This window comes from Felis catus, chromosome B4, assembly GCF_018350175.1.
Source record: "Felis catus isolate Fca126 chromosome B4, F.catus_Fca126_mat1.0, whole genome shotgun sequence".
In the NCBI taxonomy this organism is placed as follows: Eukaryota; Metazoa; Chordata; class Mammalia; order Carnivora; family Felidae; genus Felis; species Felis catus.
In genome coordinates, this window is record NC_058374.1 from 4,568,690 (window position 1) to 4,592,695 (window position 24,006).

Below are 24,006 nucleotides of genomic sequence, written 5' to 3' on the forward strand. Positions count from 1 at the left end.
CCGCACTTGTCTCACTTAGCATGATGCCCCCTCTCCTAGTTCATCCCTGTCATCACAAATGACAGGATTTCCTTCCTGCCCTCGGCTGAATAGTATTCCTTCTTCTGTATGGATCCACCATTGTTGAAGTCCCTTGGGCATCATCTCCATGTGCGTGGCTTCCTTCTGCTGGAGCCCTGCCTCCGGGACCCTGGGTAGCTGTGCGGCATCCGGAGTCTCACCCGCTCCACCTCCATTAGAGGTGGGTGGGACTCCTGTGCTTCTCCAAGTCTCTGTGGATCAGATCACATCTGGATTACTGCTCAACAGTGACCTGTAGGGGCAGTGTCCACAAACTGGGGACACTGAGTCACCAGTCGTAGAAAGCTCAAGGTCGCGTTGCGTGCAGAACGACAGAACACGGTGAAGACTCTTAAGACAACGTGAGCCCTTCTGGTGTGTTGTTTCCCTAGAAGGTACTCAGGGTGAAAGTTCCCACCTCTCTCCTGGCAATTCACATGGAGCCCGGAGGAGGGGGTGACGTGGCCAGAAATGCTTTCCCACTCCTTCCTCCTTTCTTTGTCCTAAGCCTGAGAGTGACTTCCCAACCCCCTTTCCCTGCCCCTTCCTATCAGGCAGAGTTGCACGTGGCTTAATGTAACAGAGAAGCCCCAAACAGCAGTGATTCTGAAAAGATGGATGTTTCCATCTCTCACAAGAAAGGAAGCCCATCGGAGCCACCTGGGTGGCTCAGTCGGTTAAGCTTCCGACTTTGACTCAGGTCACGATCTCATGGCTCGTGAGTCCGAGCCCCCTGTCAAGTTCTGTGCTGACAGCTTAGAGCCTGGAACCTACCTCAGATTCTGTGTCTCCCTCTCTCTCGGCCCCTCCCCTGCTCGTGCTCTGTCTCTCACTCTGTCTCAAAAATAAATAAACATTGAAAAAAAAAAAAGCCCTTCATCTGGCAGTTTAGAGATGGTATGGCTGCTCCCCAAGCCTTGAAGTCTCCGCGCTTCCTGTGCTTCGGTCCGTAAGTGTGGGGCTCATGGCTCAGTGTGGCTGCTGGCCTTCGTCTGTCACGTGAGCATTCCGGGCAGCAGGGTGGAGGAAGGAGAAGGTTGATCCCCCTCCCTTTATAGAGTCTTCCTGAAATTCCCACACATTTCTGCTTGCACCTTGTTGGCCAGAGTGTAGCCACATGCCGTGACGAGACGAAAAAGAGACGGAACGATTAATCTTCTGGACATGTGCATCCTGCCCTGAATCAATGTGAGGTTCTGTGGAGGAAGAGAATAGATACTGTGTAGGAAACATTTACCTTCTGCCTCACCATCTTGACCACAGGAGGTCAGTGCCCCTCATAACTGCAGTGAGGGCTGCAGGCCATGGCCCCACATCACTGCCACATCACTTAATCACAGGTTTGGAAACATACGCTGTTCGCAGCACGATAAAACGTTATTGTGGTTTGTTAAATCATTCTCAGCCTTAGTTGGCCTCTCCAGTCTCTCTTACCTCTTTTTCCAAACCTGTAAATGAAGAAAATGGTAACAAGTGACCGAACTTACTTTAGTGGTGCTGACCCTCTAACTTCCCTTCACAGTGGGCTGGAGTGGCTCCTATCCTTTTGGAGTTAGCCAATTTGGGCTCATGCAACCCATCCTTCCTCCGACCCACACCAAGGTAACATCTAGTATGCAACTTCCAATCTGGTCCCTTTGCTGTGGTAGGTCTTCTGGAACTTCCCTGAGTATCCCAAAGACAAAAGAATTCTCAATATACAGATCTGTATTAGTAGTAGTAGTAGTATTAATTATTTTAATTCCGATATAGTTATCATACAGTGCCATGTTAGTCTTTGGTATAAAATGTAATGATTCAACAATCTATACATTACTCAGTGCTCATCACAAGTGTACTTTTAATCCCCACCACCTAGTTCACCCACCCCCAAACCACCAGTTTGTTCTCTATAATTAAGAGTCTGTTTTTTGGTTTGTCTCTTTTTCATTTTTTTTTAATGTTTATTTATTTTTGAGAGACAGAGAGAGAGAAACAGTGTGAGTGGGGGAGGGGCAGAGAGAGAGGGAGACACAGAATCTGAAACAGGCTCCAGGCTCCGAGCTGTCAGCACAGAGCCCGATTTGGGGCTTGAACTCATGAACCTTGAGATCATGACCTGAGCCAAAGTCAGAAGCTTAGCCGACTGAGCCACCCAGGCACCCCAATAATGGTATTTCTGATTGCAAATGCATGCTGTCTGTGCATATACACAAAATAGTTCTTGCTAATGGCTTTGGGGTCGTTTCAGCCATTCCCAAGGTTTGCCACATTGTAATTCGATGTGTATTTTGTGTTTATTTACTGGCTTTGTGAATTGAGTTTTTGAATATTCATGATCTCTGTTTCCTTGAGCATGAGCCAGGGGTAAAGATGCCTGCTGCAGAGACATCCTGAACATCCCAAGTTCTGTCTGTGTCCCCAACACATCCAAGCGTGTTACCTCTCAGATACACGCAGTGCATGTATGGGAGTTGTTGATATCTTTCTGAACTAATAACACTGTACCTGTGTATGATTGTCTTCAAACTCATCGTCTGCTCCTAGCTGAGCGCTGTAAAAATGAGGCAGTGTCTTAAGTGCTCTGCTTTGAACTATAACTCAGTATATTTTAATATAATTGTACTTTTCCATTCAAAATAGTCTCCTTTGGTTTATTTCATTTTATTTTCTAGTACCTAAACTCATTTGCTTTTCAAATGTTATATTCACAAGTATTTCTTTGTATTTTCCATTAGTTAGGAGAACGCTATGTATATTTTGAGAAAATACTATTTGTGGGCAAAATATTGAGGTTACTACTTTTTTCCCCTATTTTAAATTAAAAAAAATATTAATATCTTTTTTTTAACGTTTATTTATTTTTGAGACAGAGAGAGACAGAGCACAAACAGGGGAGGGGCAGAGAGAGAGGGAGACACAGAATCTGAAACAGGCTCCAGGCTCTGAGCTGTCAGCACAGAGCCGGCGCGGGGCCCGGACTCACGGACCGTAAGATCATGACCTGAGCCAAAGTCGGACGCTTAACCAACCGAGCCACCCAGGCGCCCCAAATATTTATATCTTTTTTTTTTCAATGTTTTTATTTATTTTTGGGACAGAGAGAGACAGAGCATGAACGGGGCAGGGGCAGAGAGAGAGGGAGACACAGAATCGGAAACAGGCTCCAGGCTCTGAGCCATCAGCCCAGAGCCCGACGTGGGGCTCAAACTCACGGACCGCGAGATCGTGACCTGGCTGAAGTCGGACGCTTAACCGACTGCGCCACCCAGGCGCCCCTATTTATATCTTTTTGATTGCATGCAACTGTTAAGGACTTATGTGACGTTTCTGCTTATTGTTGAAAATTTTTTCAGTTGGTATGCCCTCCTTATGATTCATTTTCTTAGGCAGATTCCAAATTTGTTAAATTATGACCACTTTTTCTACATATGATACTAATTGCCAGCCATTAAGATCCTAGAGGTGGTGAGAATTATGATTTAATATCTATCCTTTTATTTTTAGTTTTGCTGTGAGATATGATATTTACTATTTTCATTATGCAGCTAGAAATTTGCTTTTGAAAATATAATCATTTATTTCCTTTGATCTCCTTCTAAATAGACCATTGAGAACCTCAGGGTATTTTTTTTTTCTCATTCTGTTTCCCTTAAAAGATATTATATCCATTAGAACCACATCTCAGTATCTACCAGAATCTCAATTCTACAGATTCCTTTTTATTGAGCAAAAGATCAAATCTTTCCTTTCCTGTGTGATGATTTAAATTCTGCAATGAATTCCATACCATTATTTTCTTTGCTTATATGTATTCATAGTGCTAAAAAATAGGGAAATAAGGACAATTCCTTGCAAAACTTATAACAAGTATTAACCAGTCCTTACAAAATCAGTGACAAAAGGGAAGCACCTCTTGCTTCTCACAACGGCGGGGACTGGGGAGTTGGACTCCCAGATAATTGCACGTCTCCTATCCAGTCCTTTCCCTTAAACTGATGCTCCGGAGATGAGCTCGTCCTGGAACACTGCAAATCTAAATTAGCCTGAAATACCACAGGGGTTTCAGGGTTACATCATGAGTCTAGAGGAGAACTTGAAAATATCTCTATTTCAGGAAGCCTTATCTTAATTATTTTTCTTATCAATGTAAGCATAACATTTTCAAACAACGCACAACAAGCCTGAAACTTAAATACAGATCAGCCTGCTGCCTCTGTCCACTGAGCTGCCTCCACAAAATCGTAGACACCTCCCCACCCCCCATGCCTGCCACAAGGAGATTTCTTTCACTGGTGTTTTGTTTTTCTGTGAGTGGCCTGACCGTGTCTACAACCACAAATCTAACAGAAAATGATCGGAACTATTCCTTTATGATGAAATACTGCATTACATAGGCTGGCTAAACTCATGGGTTGGAAAAAGGAGATGATTCAGTTCACTGTTGGGCTCATTGGTGAAACACAGAACATGCAGTCATGGCTGTCAAAGCAAAATGAACAAATTAAAAAAATATAACCATGAATGCAGGTGTATGAACTCCTTCTGGGAAGGTAATGCTGTCTGTGCTAGTTCAGAGACCGAAAGTAGTACAGGGAGCTACCCAATCCTATTCGGAAAAGAAAAAGTGTCATGCACGTAGTTTCACTGGATCTACTGGGTGGATGAGTAGGCTAATTATTATTGCTGTATGCAGAGGCACCCAGGGGTGTTGTGAGGGATTCCCAATGCTCCCTGGATCCTGAAGACAATGGGTATTCTTCTCTCTCCTGTGGTCAGTGCACTGAAAGGAAAGTAAAACATGAAACTGAAAATTGTCTTTAATCCATGACTTTTGTACATGGCACACATGAAATGACCTCTTAGCCAATCTATTCTCCCAATTTAAAATGACTTCCATTCGCTCCCTCGCCTTTCAGCTAAATAGAAGGCAACCAGGGGCAGCGGACCCAATGGCATAGTCAAGAGCCAAGGAAGAGTGAATGTCACCAGCATATTGGTATTACTGATAGCAGATAGTGTGACCTTTTGCTTACAAGGTTAGTCTAATCACACACATGTAGAATAAAAAAAACAGAAATGCATTTCAATTTGTAACTCACATGAATAGAAGAAATACAAGCACATACTTAAAAGCCATCAGCAGTACCATGATATTGGTTTAATTTTACTGCCTTTGACCCTCTTCCTCCCAGTAAGTATTGCTTTTGCATAATATGTTAAATTTGATTACAAAAAAAAAAGCAAAAACAAAAACAACGAAACAAAAGAAGACAGGCCACAAACTGGAAGAACACACTTGGCAGAAGACACATTTGATAAAGGACCGTCATCCAGTATAGAAAAAGAACTCTTAAAACTCACCAATAAGAAAACAAAACAAAACGGTTAAAAATGGGCAGAAGACCTGAGCAGATCCCTCGCCGAAGAAAGCATACAGATGGCAGATAAGCACACGGAAAGATGCTCCACGTCCTGTGCCGTTGGGGAACTGCAGGTGAGAACGGCAGTGAGGAAAGACTGCGCACCTGCGGAATGATGAAATCCAAACCACGGAGGGCACCAGACAGGGGCGCACTCCTGGGGCAGCAGGGACGCTTGTTCACCCCTGTTGCGAACGCAGAACAAACTGACTCTGGGAGCCAGTTTGCTGGGATTGCTGGACCATATAGCAAATCTGTTTTTGATTTGTTGGGAACCACCGCACTGTTCTCCATAGTTGCTGCATCACTTCACAGCCCTGCCAGCAGCACCAGGATTTTAATTCCTCCACATTCTTGTTAACACTTGTTATTTTCTGGTTTCGTTTCTTTTGTTTCCCACAAGAACCATTCCAGTGGGTGTGAGCGACTCAGTATATTGCGGCGATTCTCAAACAACAGATCTCTTATAACTATCCTTGTCTTTTTGAAGAGATTTTTTTTTAATGTAGAAGTTCCACGTTAACTTATTATTTCCAGGTATTTAAAACGTAACTCATTTATCCAATGAGTGCTTTGTAAACTGACCCACGTGCATATGGAAACACATATAGTGGCCATAATATTTTTAGCACATTTCTAGGTCTTTTAAAAATGGTGTGCACAATAAATTCTTCCAATTACAGAAGTGGAAACCAATGAAATTAAAAGCAGATTTATCTTCTAAGCCCAGGTTAGGCAGTTCTGAGTCTCATGACAATTTTGAAAGAGGATGAGAATAGGAATTTTCATTTATCTTTGGTTATAATTGAAGCATTTCTCATTACTTTTAGTTTCCCGTCAGTTTTTGACAATGAAGTGATACCAAGGTCTGAGATTTTGGGTCATCGGGGAAACCCAGTGGGTATTCCTGTGTTGAATGCTTTTAGGACTCACATGATCTCCTTAGGAGTCTTCAATTCCAGATTGCCATTTTGCAAATTCATATTTTTATTATAAGCCCATATGTGAGTTTTATTCATATTTGGTAGATAGTCGAGATGAAACTGAAATATTTTTTACTTAAATTATGTCTTTAATTTTTTAATGTTTATGTATTTACTTTTGAGAGACAGAGAGAGATAGAGACAGACAACACAAGCAGGAGAGGGACAGAGAGAGACACACACACAGAATCCGAATCAGGCTCCAGGCTCTGAGCTGTCAGCACAGAGCACAACACGGGGCTTGAACTCAGGAACCGTGAGATCATGACATGAGCTGAAGTCGGACGCTTAACCAACTGAGCCATCCAGGAGCCCGTTTGTTAAATTTTTTAATGTTTATTTATTTTTGAGAGAGCGAGAACACAAGAGGGGGAGGGGCAGGGAGAGACAGGGACGGGGGATTCAAAGAAGGCTCTGCACTGTCAGCACAGAGCCCGACCTGGGGTTCAAGCTCATAAACCATGAGATCATGACCTGAGCTGAAGTCAGACGCTTAACCGACTGAGCCACCCAGGTGCTCCTTATCTAAAATTATTTTATGATTTTTCATCTTGGAAGCAAGAAAAGGGAAAAAGGAAAGCAGTAAGTGAGAAGTCTACCATTTCTTCCGTGATTCCACCAGAGACACTTGTAATTCAAGGAGATTTGTGAAAATAACTGTCATGTACTCTTCAAATGTTCAAGGTCAGGAAGGACACGGAAAGTCTGGGGCACTAATCCAGATCAGAGGAGACTACGAGGCAGAACAGTTGAGTACAACGTGCCTTCTGAATTAGATCCTCTGCCTTCCCAGAGGGTATTATTGGAACAATTGGCAAGATTTGAATGAGTAGATTAGATGGTGATGATGTATAATATTAATTTCCTGATTTTGACATTTGCATTTTGGTTACATAAGAGAATGTTCTAGTGTGTGAGCATTACACGCCGAAATGTTTACAAGTGATGGAGCATCGTGCTGACAGCTTATTTCCAAATGGCTCAGGAAAAACAAAGAGATTCTCTGCTGTAGTCTTGCAAATATCTTTACATTGAAAGTTATTTCTAGGTTGCAAATTATCTAGACAAGAAATTAAAGATAAAATAAAGATCTTTTATTGGACAAGTAAATACTTTTGAAAACAGTGGAAATTTTTGTTTATCAAAAATTTCATTTAGGGGCTCATCCTAAATGTGACTTGGTTGATTGAGCATCCGACTCTTGATTTCAGCTCAGGTCATGACCCCAGGGTCGTGTGATCACACGTTGGACCCCCTGCAGGGCATGGAGCCTTCTTCATTAAGATTCTCTCCCCCTCTGTCTGCCCCTCCCTTGTGCTCATGCCCACTAGCTCTGTCTCTCCAAAAAAAATTTTTTTTATTTAAAAAGCAAACTGATTTATTTTATTCCAAGACAACTAACCCAAAGTAATAATATTAGGTAACCTTATTTTAGACTTTGTATTTCATAACAGTCTGGAGATGCCCTGGGTGAGAGCTGTATGATCAAGCACCGACAAGATTAGACCTATGTCTGGTAGGCCTTTGTTACATGATAATAAAAAAATAATTGACTATTCTGTTAGAAGTTCTTTAATAGGAAACTAGATAGAATATCTTGTCATTTTTGTCCCTTAAGAGCATCTTGTGTGAACGCTTCAACATGCAAAAACTCACATGTGCCAAGGGAGCAAGATATAAAAAGGCATATTAATGCATTTAAAACTTGTGAGCAACAGAAGTGTCCTATAGTCTGTCACAGATAATAGGGAAAAATGTGGTGGCTTCATGGTGCATCAGATTAAAATAAGTGAGCAATTTCCCATAGCTTGGGGATACGCATGATAAAACCTTTCGTGACAAGTACATACTTCCCTTCTCACCTACCACCAAATGCGAATTCACAGTCACTATTAGACAGGGAAAATTATTTGATAAGACGTTGCTAAGCCCACCAGAAATGCGTTACTTGATTTCCTAAAGCTGTTAGTGCTTTGAGGGAAAGGAGGGAAATACTTCCTGCATAAACCCTGAAACCTCTTCCACCGTCTCCTGTCCTGTGAGTATATTTATGTCACATTTGAATTACTTTTAGTTTTGATGTTTTCGTCTCTTACAAATTAGCTTTCCTGAACATTTGTTGTTGTGCCGTTCATTAAGACAAAACGTGAATTTTCTGAGGATAATTTGCAATGAGGCATTACTTCCAGATTGTTCTAATGGTAATTTGCACTCATGAGTCTCTGATAATTCTTTATGTCACAAAACCCTTTTGTATCATACTTAACACACTTTATCTTTTTTTTAATGTTTATTTTTGAGGGAGGGAGGGAGAGAGAGAGAGAGAGAGACTGGAGGAGGGGCAAAGAGAGAGAGGGACAGAGGATTCAAAGCAAGCTCCATGATGTTAGTGCAGAGCCCGACGAAGGGCTTGAACTCACGAACTGTGAGATCATGACCTGAGCAGAAGTTGGATGTTTAACTGAGCCACCCAAGTGCCCCATACTTACACATTTTTAAAACATATTTATTTATTTTCAGAATGATACACTTGGAGAAGAAGAAAGACAACCTGAATGGCAGATGCTTTGAGTTATTTTAAAGACCCGTCTGGAATGAAAGGTCCTGGCAAAGACATCCTCTGTGGGTCGGCGTCATGCTTGTGTCTTTGCCACTGTCTTCACTCATCCACATGGTAGAGATCAAAGCTTCCAGAAGCTTCAAACATGGTAAGGATCCAGCATATGGTAAAGAAATCGGATAAGCCTCTTAGCCCCAATTGTGATTCCTTGGAAATGAACCTGTCGGTGGCCTGGTCTAATTAGGTGGGTCCCGTTTGAGGTGATTGTTGCCTAAACACAAGACCGTCACAGGTGCTGGGAGTCACCCATGTGACCATGTGGATTTGTGCAAGGGTCGTTTCCCAGTAAGAGGCCGCAGTGTGGGGAGTAGACAGATAATCCAATACTCTCACTGTAATTATAACGGAAAACAACATTAATGATTATGAAAACATGTCTGACTAATTAAAACACCTTTTTAATAGCATATTCAAAATATTCAAAAAATATGTTATTTGTATTAAAAGCAGTTTCTTATGGGGACATAAGATCTCCAAGTTTACATTTCTTCAGAGCTAACGTTAGTTTGAATTTCAAGTATACTTGTGGTACGACCTCAAAAATCTGCAAGAAATTAAACAAATATTGGATTTGGTGACCCAGAAGTTCATACCATAAAACTTAGTTCTCTCTTTCTATTCCTCTCCCATCTCAACAGAAAGTAACATCTCGATCGAACTTTTGCCATAGACGTCTATGTAGTGGGAGCCGGAAGAAAGATAGTCCTGTGGAGGGGCCTTAGGAAATAAACCATGTCAGAACTGGTCTGGATTTGACAAGCAGTGCTAGATATCTGAGTCTCCTAAAATCTCAGCATGTACACTCATAGCAGTCTCGGCAATTCATTCTAGAGTTCAGCCGCCACCTCGTAAAGTCTGGCGTTATTTCTTAAAGAGCTTCCTTAGTACAAGAGTGACTTGGTCAATTGTGAGTGATGTTTTTGAGCTGCACACCCTTGCTTTCAACAAGACCATACACCTCAAGTGTTTATAGGCACAACTCACCTCCACCACATTAGAAACTGGATTCTTTCAGGGCGCCTGGGTGGCTCAGTTGGTTAAGCGTCCGACTCTTGATTTCAGCAAAGATCATGATCTCACGTTCCGTTGAGTTTGAACCCCACATCAGACTCTGCGCCAACAGCATGAACATTGCTTGGAATTCTCTGTCTCCCTCTCTCTCTCCCCCTCCCCCACTTGCTGTCTCTCTCTTAACAATAAATAAATACATACATACATACGTGCATACATACATACAAAAACTCGATTCTTTCTAGACCTCAGACATAGAGCTAATGGGCCTAATCCAGTAGCACCTAGGCAAGGGTGCCGCGTCGGTGCTAATACAGCTGTGGTGTTGCTGTGAGTGGGGTTTGTTAACAGAAGAGTTAAAGGCATTTCCCAGGCGGATACAGTTCAGCATCAGCTCTGGCTCACCGTGTTCTCTTGGGCTCAGAAATCCTACTGAATCCGCAGCCGTTTCCTGGTTTTTCGTACTCAGTGAAATGGGGACGGGAGGGTGAGTGAAGTCAAGGCAACAGAGTAAGAAAAGAGAACTTCCCCTGAAAGTAATGCTAGCTATTATTGCTAAAATCAATACTCTACGTTTATTTTCATCTGTATAATTTTGATTTGCTTATTTCCAAATTGGAGCACATATTTCATTATATTGGTATTTCAGCTAAAAAAATTTTTGTTCCAGTATTGTATTAAGAAGCAATATTGGGTTTCTGGAAATGTCAAATTATTTTCCAGGGCTTGATAGAAAGCTGTTAAATAAGAGATTATGCAAAAAAGTATCAGATTATAGTACCTTCAGCTATTGAAATAAATGTGTGGATCTCCAGAATTACTAAACTACAGAATCATCTGTCCTGATCCTTTCGACCTGAAGCCTTGAATTTTGAGCTATATCTTCAAAGCAAGAGCTCCTTTTGAAAGATTCTGCGTGGAAGAAATTTCTAGAAATTTTACTAAATTCCTGGCAAAACCCTGGGCTTACAAAGCATCGACAGAACATACCCTTCATTATATAGCTTGTGTGATTTCTATTCCAAGATAAACTTATTTTTTCCTTTCTACATCCAAAGTGAAGACAAAATAATAGCTTGTTACCCTATCCATAGATAAACTTTCTGAAACTAAGAGGACTCTGGGTAAATTTTAATTTTTTTAAATTGTATTCTTATAGTCCCTATGTTCCATTTCTGTGTACCCCTAATTTTGTTTATTTCACATATATTTTAAGGACTTCAACTGGGAACAGTTTTATTTTTTCTTTAATTTTTTTCATGTGTATTTATTTCTGAGAGACAGGGAAACAGAGCAAGAGCAGGGTAGGGAGGGAGAGAGGGAGACACGGAATCTGAAGCAGGCTCCAGGCTCTGGGCCATCAGCACAGAGCCTGACACAGGGCTCGAACCCACGAACCGTGAGATCATGACCTGAGCCGAAGTCGGACGCCCAACCGATTGAGCCACCCAGGTGCCCCAACTGGAAATGGTTTTAAAACATAGTTTGGCAGCAGTCAAATTAAGTCATGGTGTGTTGAGTACATTAGGACCTTCAAGACATTTGCAAATAGCTGAGTAGTTTCCCGATTAATAGTAAAATTGAGTAACAAGAAGTGTATGGGATAATACGGTTTGGAGAGTGAGCTCTGATACGCTCCATGACTCTTAGCTGTACATGGCAGCTTTGGTCTTCAGAGTCCAGACGAGGTGATTGTTTAGGTGCGGAGGGTGGCCCAGGATGTCCTCTGAGTTGTGGGAGGTGAGGGCACCTTCCAGTGTAGTTATGGACTCGGGATCTCAGCTTTCAGGGTGACAGCCTGACCAGTTCCAGCTCCAAAATTTTAGGCAAGTTGCAGGGCCTCTCCTTCAGTTTCCTCATCTATAAAGGGGAGATTACAGTGGCGCTGGCTTTGCAGTATCATTCCAAAGAAACAGTGCATCTCCCAAATTTTTGACTTAGGAAACAAATAAGGAAGGATAAAGAGGGGATGAGTGTGGAGCTCACTTCCAATCTCAAAGGAAAAACCAAGCTCAGACAGCAAGACTCAACCACTTTATTGCTCTTCAAAAACGACACGTCCTGGGAAGGTAGACTTTGCTAAACTGTTGAAGGTCTGTAGGCTCAAGTGTCCTAGTCCTTGCAGTGACCTGACTTCAAAAAACCTGCCCCTTCTCCATGTGTCTTCCCATAACCTTTCTGAGTTTCTCTTTAACAAAAAGATTTTTGGTCTTGGTGGGGAGGTGATCTTTTCCTATACTCAGGAGGAGATAAATAATCCCCTCGATGTGTCAGATCTCATCCAGCCTTGTCTAGGCATCTGCAAAACAGGTTTTCTCGCTCAGGCTTGCCCTGGAAGCCTGGGGGGCAGGGCAGGGGTGGGGTTTGGAGGGGAGTGTGAACTTGCCTTGGTGTTCATTCCTTGGTGGTGGGCAGCCTTGGCCTTGGCGGGCTCTGTGGGACTGTGGGATAAATTCCTATTCTGTAGGCCCCCCCGCCCGCGGCTCCTGGCCATCTTGAATTCCTGCATTGGAACAAAAGGAATAGGAAAATGCGTCTCATCTTCCGATCAGGATAGTTCAGTTCGCTGCCATCCTGCCACCTGCAGAGAGAAAATGGTGGAGTCAGACCCCCATTCACTGGAACCCCAGCACATACACTGGTGTCTCCCTGTTAAAATAAGCAAATTCTTATCAGCCAGCATCTGTTTCCCGTTCCCTCCCCCGACCCCCACCAAGAGCCTGTCTACCAGATTTTTCATTGAGAGACTTCCCCATGGAGTATAATTCACTTCGTTTTTGCTCATTCATAAGATTTTTTTTACATCTCCCAGCTGCAAGTATTTTAGGCAAATTTCTGAGGACTTAGAGTTGAATGAGACTCGTTTGAATAAGATGGACCCACAGCACAAAGCGGTCAGAGGTCTTTGGAAATAGGAATTCACACACGTGCGATTTTTGGTGTCAGCATGTGATTCCTCCATGAAGAAGCCTGGCAGGAACGTGTGTGCCCCGTCTCTTCGAAAATGACGTGGATTGTTTTTTAATATGCAAATGTCCGAAAAAGACTATTCTTTCTCTCTCTCTCTTTTTCCCCCCCTCCAGAAGTTGCCAGTGCGAAGCACGTAATCCAGACAAAGTAAACTCATCACTTTCATACAACACAAAATCCAATCGCTATTCCCGGGCGTTCCCATGGCAACTGCCTTCCTAAGCAAACTTCTCTACAAAATATACAGCTGTTACTTTATCTCGTTGCTAAGTTCCCCTGACAGAGCCACACTATAATAGCCACTCACATATATGTGCTTAAAGGGGAGGAAGCTCCCACGGGCCTCACACAGCTTATCTTCTAAAGGATAACTGAGGAATTCACCCTTCCACCTTCAGCAACAGATGGGGTTTTCTCTTCTCTGCTTTTGAAACTGCGCCGTGTTAGGAAAAGTCCCTGCAAGTCTTCAGTACACATTACTGTTAGTTATGTGAGTAGAACTTTTAGGTTCTTTTTTTTTCATTATCTGACAGTGAACGGTATGTTAAATTGCACAGATTTCTGTTCTGAAATTTCATATTCCCGTAGTAAATACGTCTTATGTCATCGTTGATTTTAATTTCTTTTGGCATAACTGTGACTACAGTAGTCTTTGGGTGCTAGTTGTCCCTGTGCTGAAAACGAGTAGGCGCTGCCTGTCTCTCGAGAGAAACCAGTAGGAAAATTGAACTCATTTTATCAGACTCCAGCCCTGGGAAAGACTGCTTTCCCTCCCGTATGTCCAACCTGAAACGTATTTTATCACCAGTGAAAGCTGTAAAGAAACCGGAAGAAAAATAGGACCAAGCCATAAAGGAGAGTCAGATTCCTATGAAATATTCACGGTGAGGATCCATTGTCTCCAAAGTGAAGGGACCAGAGCAGGGAGGGAGCCAGGTCAGTGCAACCTGTCCCCCAAAACGTTGGAGTTTGGTTTCGTCTCACTGTTATCCCAGAGGAGGAGGCAGTCAGTGCAACCTGTCCCCCAAAACGATGGAGTTTGGTTTCGTCTCACTGTTAGCCTGCTGCATTCCTCCATCGCTTTCCCTTACAAGAGTGGATTTTTTTTTTCAGTTTAATTTCAGCGAATTTGACAAGAAAACTGGTTGCCCGTGACCCTTAAGATGATAGTTTTCAGAAAGATTCATTGCTGGCAGTGTTAAAGTGTATTTTTTTTTTATTTTTTATGAGAGTCAAAAATGGCTTATTCCTGCAGTATTTTTCATAGAAGTGAAGTGCAAGGAGAGTCCTGGCCGCCGTTCATTGCCCACATCAGGAGTGGGCATGCGTCAGCCGGCACACGGGCACCGTGGAGATGGACGGGGAGAGCAGTGTTGGGCTGGAGCAGGGGCCTTGCAACGCCTTCATTTGTAAATTGAAAGGAACCCATTGACTTGATTTTCCTGAAAAAAAAAAAAAAGTCCACAAGCATTAGCTTTGTCATGGTCTCACGTGGATTACGCCAACATCAGGGTTTATGTGGAGGACACATCCGCCTTCAAATTCACATTCACTTTAGTGTTTTTTCAGATCCTTATTATTAAGCCATATAATCTTTCAAGTGCTTCAGTGACATCGATGATTTGACGAGAAGAACCCCTCGTCTTGATGAGGATCAGAATCCTATTGGGGCGCCTGGGTGGCTCGGTCTCGGTCGGTTGAGCAACCGACTTCAGCTCAGGTCATGATCTCACGGTTTGTGGGTTCGAGCCCCACATCGGGCTCTGTGCTGACAGCTGGGAGCCTGGAGCCTGCTTTGGATTCTGTGTCTCCCCCTCTCTCTGCCCCTCCCCTGCTGTCCTCTGTGTCTGTCTCTCAATAATAAATAAACGTTAAAAAAAAAAAAAAAGAATCCTATCAGGAAGCAGAAGATGCCCAGGAAGGGGCAGAAGGAAAAAAGTTTCCCTGAGACGGCAGTGATTACGGGTGTACGTATTTATATATATTCTTTGTTATCCTGGGATGCTTCTAACTCCACTGTATGTGGGGTTTTTTCCTTGGAGCCCATTAATTGTTTGCTCTGGATGTGTGGGAAGATCTTTATTAATGAAATTGATTCTACTTACGAATTGAAAAACACGTGTGTCCTGTGGGACACATCACCCCTCCCCCAACTCCAGTGCATTGGCGCCTTGACCATCACCAACCTCATCGGCGCCCATGGAACCGTGAGCCCCGTGAGTGGCGTTCCAGACCGAGCCCCGCCTCACCCAGAGCCTGCCTGCCTCTCTCTCCGTTTCTCTTTTCTTTTCTTTTTTCTTTTTTTATGTGCAAAGTTTTCCATTTTTAGTGTTCAATTAAATAAAATAAATCTTTGGTAAAGAAACCCAGCACAAGGCCAACAACAATAAAGGAATAAAAAGCACGATAAACAGAGAGTCTAAGGTTACACCCTGTTGGGCATCATGGTCAGACATGCCCCTTCCTTAAGGGAAGTGGGGTTTTTGCCCTCGGGAGTCAGTATCAGTCCCTGTCTGTCAGCACCAGAGCTGAATAAAAACCAAGAAACCAGCCCTGAAAAATGTTGAAGCATCTCTGCATATCCTTTTGGCTCATGGACTCCGAGTGCATGGGGACTCCTTTGAAGGCAGCCTTTTCTCTTCCTCCCAGGACGTGGTTTCCTGTCACTGACAGGGTCCTGCTTGTGACACTCGGAGGTTGACCTGTGACTGCTGGTGGTTGTGATATCACCGTGCAGGGGTCGAGACCAAGCCTGGCTTAGAAAACGGCGCAGGAGAGAGGGAGGCCAGTTGCTGAGAGGGCGGAATGCTGTAGTGGCTTGCCGGCCTTGTTGGATTGAAGGCGTGTGGGCAGAAGAAGTGTGGGTGTAAATGTGCACGCTAGGCACAACGGAGGGAAAGCCTCAGCCTCATCCCATGAAGTTTCCTCAGGCTTAACACGCGAAGCCAGTGTCGGCTTTGCTGCGGGGGAGAAGCTGGCCGGGGGCTCAGCTCCACGCAGGCCATCCCTGCCTGCCTGCCTGCCTGCCTGCCTTGAGGCCACCACAACCCCTTAATAACAATATTGTTAAGTATAAACATAGTATACCCTTCATAATACAAATATGTGTATACACATTTATGTACATTTGTGTACTGATTTGTACATACATTTATTTATATATACCTTCTACATATGTAGCTAGAAACTCAGCTGGGTTTTTTGGTCGGGGGGTGGGGGTTTTGTCTTTCTTTCTTTTTTCTTTTATTCACCACAGGAAGCAGCCTAATTAGTGAGATCTCCCCAGAAACCAGAAGGACTGTATACCCAGGTTCCATTGTCCCCCTGTCCCTCCAGGATCTCACTTTGCTTCACCTTGAGAAAGGGTATGATTGTTTCTTGATGTTCCCATGCCCAGGTCCTTCCCCCCACCCCATCCTGTGTAGGCTTACTTAGAAATTCAGTAGCGATGTTGTTGTTGTTTGTTGTTACTGATTTTTAGAAGTGCATGTATAGCTATTAATAACAGTTACTGGTAGAGGGGTGTGTGGGGAGATATATGCCTGCATGTTATTCCTCATGGCCTGTATCAGTTAGAAAGCTCTTGGTCATGCTACAGTGTAGCAGAGAGCCCCAAACAAGGGTAGGCTAAACAGTGAAGGTTATTTCTTCCCTTCCTCACCCAAATTCTCCCGCAAGTCCAGATGACACAAATTTGTTCATGACAAAATTTAAGCCTCGTCTTTGACCCACTTTCTTCCCTCTACCCTTAATATGAAAATCGGTAGCCACATCTGCTTGAATCTAAACCCTTTACTATCTCTCAACTCTATTAACTGCTTTCTGTCACTGTCACTATTTTGGGTCAGCACCCTATGCCAACCAGGTTACTGTCCCCTGACCCCCCATTAGTAGCACCTGCCTCTAATCTTTCCACAGTGCACTCCCAGGGAATTTACTTATATGCCACTGGCCCGTGTCTTCAGGATGGTGTCTGCGCTGCTTACCCACAAGTTGTACCAGTTCTGAACAAGCTTGCTGCCCCAGTGTTCTTTTGAACCCATATCCGTCCCTCTACGCAAAACTGATTGTTGCTCTGTTTGTTCATAGCGTTTCGCGTTCGGTCTCAACCTCAGGCCCCCATAAAGACTGTTTCTTCTCTGGAGTGTTATTTGCTGCTCATTAATATCATTAAGCTCCTAATCTTTTCACTGTCTTAGATATCGCTTCCTCCAGAAATCCTGCCCTACCCCCCTGAACTCTAGTGTTTATTACAGCATTTGTAAGAATGGACAATAAGGGTCTGCACCTGTAATTCCTGAAGGCCAGGATAGAGCCGGAGCTCTGCCTTGATTGTCACCGGATTGCTCTGCCCAGCACCGTGCCTTAGCCTTAGTAGATAGTCAGTGAATGTTCATTGATATTAAAAAAATGGGATATCCTTACCCTAACTCAGATAAAATGTGGTGTAGAAGAAATTATTTTTTTGCCTTTATGAAACACCGTATCTTGGTGAGCAGAACCACAATAACATCTACCAAGTTCTGCAGGGAAAATGTAAAAGAAATATTCTGGAATTATGTCTGTTCACCTCTATTATTTCTCGAATGCAACCACTTTTTAATTGTGGAAATTAGGAATTTACATACTTATGAGAGTTATGATATTTCAGAGCATCTCGTAAATCTGTTTCTACCACAATGTTATTATTATCAATGGAGTCTAGAATTTATTATCAATTTAATCTATAATTTGACCATTTGTTTTCCAAATGACCACATCATACAATTTTCAAAACTATAAACTGTCTCGGGGTTTTCTCAGGTATTTGTATGCCCTTCATTATTGTCAATAACAATGTAATCTTTTATTCATTCATTTATTCATATGTCCATCCAATGTAAAGTAGGAACTATGGGCAATAAGAATGAGAATAATGCTCGGTCTTTGCCTAAAGTTATAATTTAGCTGAAGAGGCAGCCATGTCTCAGCAAAATGCAGAGAGGAAAATATTCTCACAAAGTGATAAATACGGTACTGGAGAAGGCCAGAGGAGAGATTGTAAAAACATTCATGGAAGCTGACTTCTAAACTGGAGTGTGATGATTAAGTCAGATTTCAATGCACAGAAAGAGAAGATGGTGCTTCAAGGGTGAGGGAATGGGGTGAGAAAAAAAGCAAGGTGGTCCCAGATACTCGGGCAGAGGAATGGAGTCCAGTGTGGCAGAATCATAAGGTGTATGATGTTATGGTAGAAAACCAGGGGAAGCTAAAAAGCCAGTTCTTTTTTTTAATATTGTCTCAAGGTTTTTTATTTTATTTTATTTTTTTCAATATATGAAGTTTATTGTCAAATTGGTTTCCATACAACACCCAGTGCTCATCCCAAAAGGTGCCCTCCTCAATACCCATCACCCCCCCCCACCCCCCATCAACCCTCAGTTTGTTCTCAGTTTTGAAGAGTCTCTTATGCTTTGGCTCTCTCCCACTCTAACCTCTTTTTTTTCCTTCCCCTCCCCCACAGGTTCCTGTTAAGTTTCTCAGGATCCACATAAGAGTGAAAACATATGGTATCTGTCTTTCTCTATATGGCTTATTTCACTTAGCATCACACTCTTCAGTTCCATCCACGTTGCTACAAAGGGCCAGATTTCATTCTTTCTCATTGCCACGTAGTATTCCGTTGTGTATATAAACCACAATTTCTTTATCCATTCATCAGTGGATGGACATTTAGGCTCTTTCCATAATTTGGCTATTGTTGAGAGTGCTGCTATAAACATTGGGGTACAAGTGCCCCTGTGCATCAGCACTCCTGTATCCCTTGGGTAAATTCCTAGCGGTGCTACTGCTGGGTCATAGGGTAGATCTATTTTTAATTTTCTGAGGAACCTCCACACTGTTTTCCAGAGTGGCTGCACCAATTTGCATTCCCACCAACAGTGCAAGAGGGTTCCCGTTTCTCCACATCCTCTCCAGCATCTATAGTCTCCTGATTTGTTCATTTTGGCCACTCTGACTGGCGTGAGGTGATATCTGAGTGTGGTTTTGATTTGTATTTCCCTGATAAGGAGCGACGTTGAGCATCTTTTCATGTGCCTGTTGGCGATCCGGATGTCTTCTTTAGAGAAGTGTCTATTCATGTTTTCTGCCCATTTCTTCACTGGGTTATTTGTTTTTTGGGTGTGGAGTTTGGTGAGCTCTTTATAGATTTTGGATACTAGCCCTTTGTCCGATATGTCATTTGCAAATATCTTTTCCCATTCCGTTGGTTGCCTTAAAAAGCCAGTTCTGGGGCACCTGGGTGGCTCAGTCGGTTAAGCGTCCGACTTCAGCTCAGGTCATGATCTCACAGTTCGTGAGTTCAAGCCCCACGTCGGGCTCTGTGCTGACAGCTCAGAGCCTGGAGCCTGCTTCCGATTCTGTGTCTCCCTCTCTCTCTGACCCTCCCCTGCTCATGCTCTGTCTCTCTCTGTCTCAAAAATAAATTTAAAAAAAAAACATTAAAAAAAATTGTTAAAAAGCCAGTTCTAGGGGCGCCTGGGTGGCGCAGTCAGTTAAGTGTCCGACTTCAGCCAGGTCACGATCTCGTGGTCCGCGAGTTCGATTCAGGGGCGCCTGGGTGGCGCAGTCGGTTAAGCGTCGGACTTCAGCCAGGTCACGATCTCGCGGTCCGGGAGTTCGAGCCCCGCGTCGGGCTCTGGGCTGATGGCTCAGAGCCTGGAGCCTGTTTCCGATTCTGTGTCTCCCTCTCTCTCTGCCCCTCCCCCATTCATGCTCTGTTTCTCTCTGTCCCAAAAATAAATAAACGTTTAAAAAAAAAGAAAATTTTTTTAAAAAAAGCCAGTTCTAAATTAGGGAATGACAGAAACACCAAATGAATAATTTGTCTTTATCATATATTCAACGGGAATCCATGGAAGATTTTTGAAGCATGAAATGTCCTGAAATTGACAAACATAAATGCAATACGGAGATGAATGACAGAATCTGAACTGGAGGCCAAGACTGTGGAACTCACGGACGCCAGGAATGATGAAGGACTAGAGTGTGGGACTAGCACTGGGACCACCCAGGGGAGTTCAGATTAGAATATGGCAACTGTAAGCCCGTTGGGTCTGAAACCCACAAAGATTTGTTACTCGTGGAGCTGGAATAGAGAATGAAGGAGTCAGAAATATAAAAATACCCTGAATTTTGGTATTTCTGAATTGTCCTTCCTAGATATAGTATACACTCGTTGTGAGAGCATAGACACAGAAATGAAATGAAGCATTGGACTGTGTTCCACCAGTCATCTTCTCACAGACCACAGCTGGTATGCCTGCCAGCCCTTCAGAGACAGTCGAATACTGTTTTCTTGTACTGAAGTTTATGCCGAATAGTTTTTTATGTGCGTATGTGCTATTTTCCCCAAATAAACTATTTCTTTCCAAAGAAGATAAGTGTTCTAACTGGGAATGATCACTTGGAACCTCAATTCCACAAGTTAAGTTTTTGGGTTTTTTTTTTTAACGTTTATTTATTTTTGAGAGCAAGAGACAGAGCGTGAGCAGGGGAGGGGCAGAGAGAGAGGGAGACACAGAATCCAAGGCAGGCTTCAGGCTCTGAGCTGTCAGCACTGAGCCCGACACAGGTCTCGAACTCACAAGCTGTGAGATCATGACCTGAGCCGAAGTCAGACGCTCAGCCGACTGAGCCACCCAGGTGCCCCCACAAGTTAAGTTTTAAGGAGTGTATTAGTGAGTTCAGAATTGGAAATACTGAGCTTTGTCATATAGGCAAGAGAAACATATGGAGATTTTCATGAGAGAGTCAGATATTTGAATCTAGATTCACAGAATGAATATGGTTAAGAATATAGGTCACCAGTTTCTATAAATTTATTTATTACCTAATGTAATGCCTCATAAATAGGTCATCATTAAATGCTTTGACTGCTAATAACATCAATAAAAACTTGAGGTAGTAGAGATCTTCTAAAATCTTGTGGTTCTCAAAGTCAGTTTTAAGCATTGATGTTTTATTGATTCCAGAAAAACGTCATGTAAAATCTCTGTTCGATGCCACAGGACTCAAGATGTAGACATTTACAACTTTAGAATAGTACCCTAGAGAGAAATTTGCCAAGAACTAATAATCGAGATGTTATACAGTCAGCCCACTGTGATCTTTATTAGACTGCAGGATCATGAACTATATTTCCTACTTCAGGACCTACAATAAAGATTTTTTTTCAAAATTGTAATAGGAAATAATTTTGTTCACTCCATAGCATGTTGTGAGAAAATTTATTTTAAAAATATTTCACATCCTGTGTGTTTTGAAGCCCATCTAAATTGCCATTTAAGGCATTGGAAATGTACGGTGTAAGAAAAAATAATAAATTCATGCAAGCTATAGTGTTTCTTTTCTCCTGAGAGAAATTCAATACACGTAGAAGGAGTAATAGAGAACCATACATGTTATCTGTACTGTTAATTAAATTGGTTGAAGAGCAAATCACTGGAACTTTTTAGTGTTATAGATAGATTCATATGTGTTGTCAATAATTTTTAAACATGGAGCGCCTGGGTAGCTCAGTTGGTTAAGCATCTGATTCTTGGTCTTGGCTCAGGTCTTTGATGTCAGGGGTGTGAGTTCATGCCCCGCGTTGGATTCCGCACTGGACGTGAAGCCTACTCAAAACAAAACAAAACAAAACAAGCTTATAAATATTTTGGAAACATGATGAGTGCAAGAAATCATTTAGGTGCAGTTGGTTATGGATCCAGAAAAAAAAAAAAAAGATTCTCAAGTTAGTGTAGAAAATAAGAAAGTGGATGGACATTCGGAATAAATTGAGAAACTTAGAGACAATCTGGTTTCTAAAAGTAAATTAACTTAGTGATAATTGTAACCTTATGGGATATATATAGAGACAGAGAGAGAGAAAGAGAGGCTTGCACACGGAAAAACCAAATCCTTGGCAACCCACCTCACGAGTGCACACCCAAGGACATGAAAGCATCTATCTGCCTCCATGTTTCCCAGTCCACAACCTTCACTGTTTAGAAGTAGGAAAACAAATGGCCTGGATCCGTCAGAAATTACTCCCACCTGAAGCCTGGTTGGCCTCTCCTTCCTGCTGTGTATCAGGTTAAGTTCAGCCTGACTTTCTTGAGAGGTGGGGACAGCCTTCAACATGTGTTAAAACTGACTGAGACAATGCCGTTTAAGCATAGTTTCATCTCTGTTCAACTTGCCGGCACCTCTAGGAGTTCCATTCAGTTTCTACTGTCCTTTTTTTTTTTTTTTTTCCTCCTCTGAACTTAATTCCCGAGGCGTATATTTAAAGTAGATTGCCAATATGTTCAGGTTTGGCGATGAGAATGCATAGAGAGTATTATAGTTATAAAATAAAATAAAAACATAAGCAGTGGATCCTCATTAGCAAGTGGAAGATTGGCAAGAGGTCCAGAGCAGCCCTTGTCGTGATAATTAATTAAACAAATACATGTACTTGACGAAAGAAATGCTTACAGTATGTCAAAATGAATGGCAAAAGGAAGTGAATCAGCAGACAGAAACACAGGTGCCTGCCCACCATCCTGCAGCCTTAGCAGACAGCCCTCCCGCCTGCTTCCTCCTCCCGAGCCTGCCCCCTGCTCAGCTCAGAACCTCCCTGCTCCTCCTAGCCTCCTACCTTGGAACCAGTCTATCAGCCTTCCAGCCAGAAAACTGACAAGTCTTTCTCCACCACTCTTTGAAAACGCGACTCTTCCCGGTTGAAGACACCTCACGGGACCCTCTCCCTGTTCAGGAGAGAACCCATTCTGTGGCTCGGGGGGATTTTCATAATCTGATGCCTGGAATTCTTGCCACTCCAGACAGAGACCCCATTCCCCAGCCTCCCTGAACTAATTACATTTTGTGGAATCTACCACAGTCTGACATGCCTGTTTTCTCCCACTGGTGGTTACTCTCCTTCTCCATCACCGCTGTCTCCAAATCAAGACTCAGTTCATGAGTCCCGCCGTTCAGGAAGCCTTCTCAGGCTTGAGACCCACTGCCCATGCCCATGGCCTGCCTGTGCCGCTCGTGTCCTGGGCACATTCAAAGGGTGTGTTTGCGCCATTAGTTCATTCAAATACTTTTTAACAGATGTACATGTGTATCAGATTTATCCGGAATCAGCATTGCTCTCCACGGTTGGTGATCACAAGGGTAAAATTAGGCGGGCTTCGTACGTAGACTGCAAAATGTAGTTGTGTTGTCTGATGACTGCTGTTTGAACTTGGTTCGTGATCTACCGTTTAAGCCTCTGGATCCACCTCAAAATTGTGTTATAGATTTTGAAATACTTTGTTGTCATGTTTTTAACTGTTATGAATGATTATGACTTAGTACATGGAAATTACCTCTCTTTGAAGAACTGTATCTGAACAAAACATGTGAGTCATTTGTTTCGGGATAACAAGTCTGAGGGGAGTATGTTTAAACAATATAAAAATAAATAATTTGGGGGATTTATTTGGGGAAAAAAGGAACGATTACATGAAAGATGGACAAGAAGTAGATAAAGCAGTTTTCAAGAATACATAAACAAGGGGCGCCTGGGTGGCGCAGTCGGTTAAGCGTCCGACTTCAGCCAGGTCACAATCTCGCAGTCCGTGAGTTCGAGCCCCGCGTCAGGCTCTGGGCTGATGGCTCGGAGCCTGGAGCCTGTTTCCGATTCTGTGTCTCCCTCTCTCTCTGCCCCTCCCCCGTTCATGCTCTGTCTCTCTCTGTCCCAAAAATAAATAAACGTTGAAGAATACATAAACAAAAGAAAACAAAGAAAATTGGTAAAATAACAGGGTTATATAAGAAATAGGGAAAAGACGGGGCGCCTGGGTGGCGGAGTCGGTTAGGCGTCCGACTTCAGCCAGGTCACGATCTCGCAGTCCGGGAGTTCGAGCCCCGCGTCGGGCTCTGGGCTGATGGCTCGGAGCCTGGAGCC

At 43.0% G+C, this 24,006-nt stretch overlaps 1 long non-coding RNA gene across 2 annotated transcripts in view; it reads left to right on the forward strand.

Moving 5' to 3' along the window:
* Positions 1-24,006, forward strand: part of LOC109501280 — a 128,062-nt gene that overhangs the window by 34,498 nt on the left and 69,558 nt on the right. For both annotated transcript variants that reach the window (XR_006600249.1, XR_006600248.1), the window contains exon 2: positions 8,966-9,153. This is a non-coding gene — a long non-coding RNA (uncharacterized LOC109501280). The remainder of the gene's footprint in view (positions 1-8,965; positions 9,154-24,006) is intronic.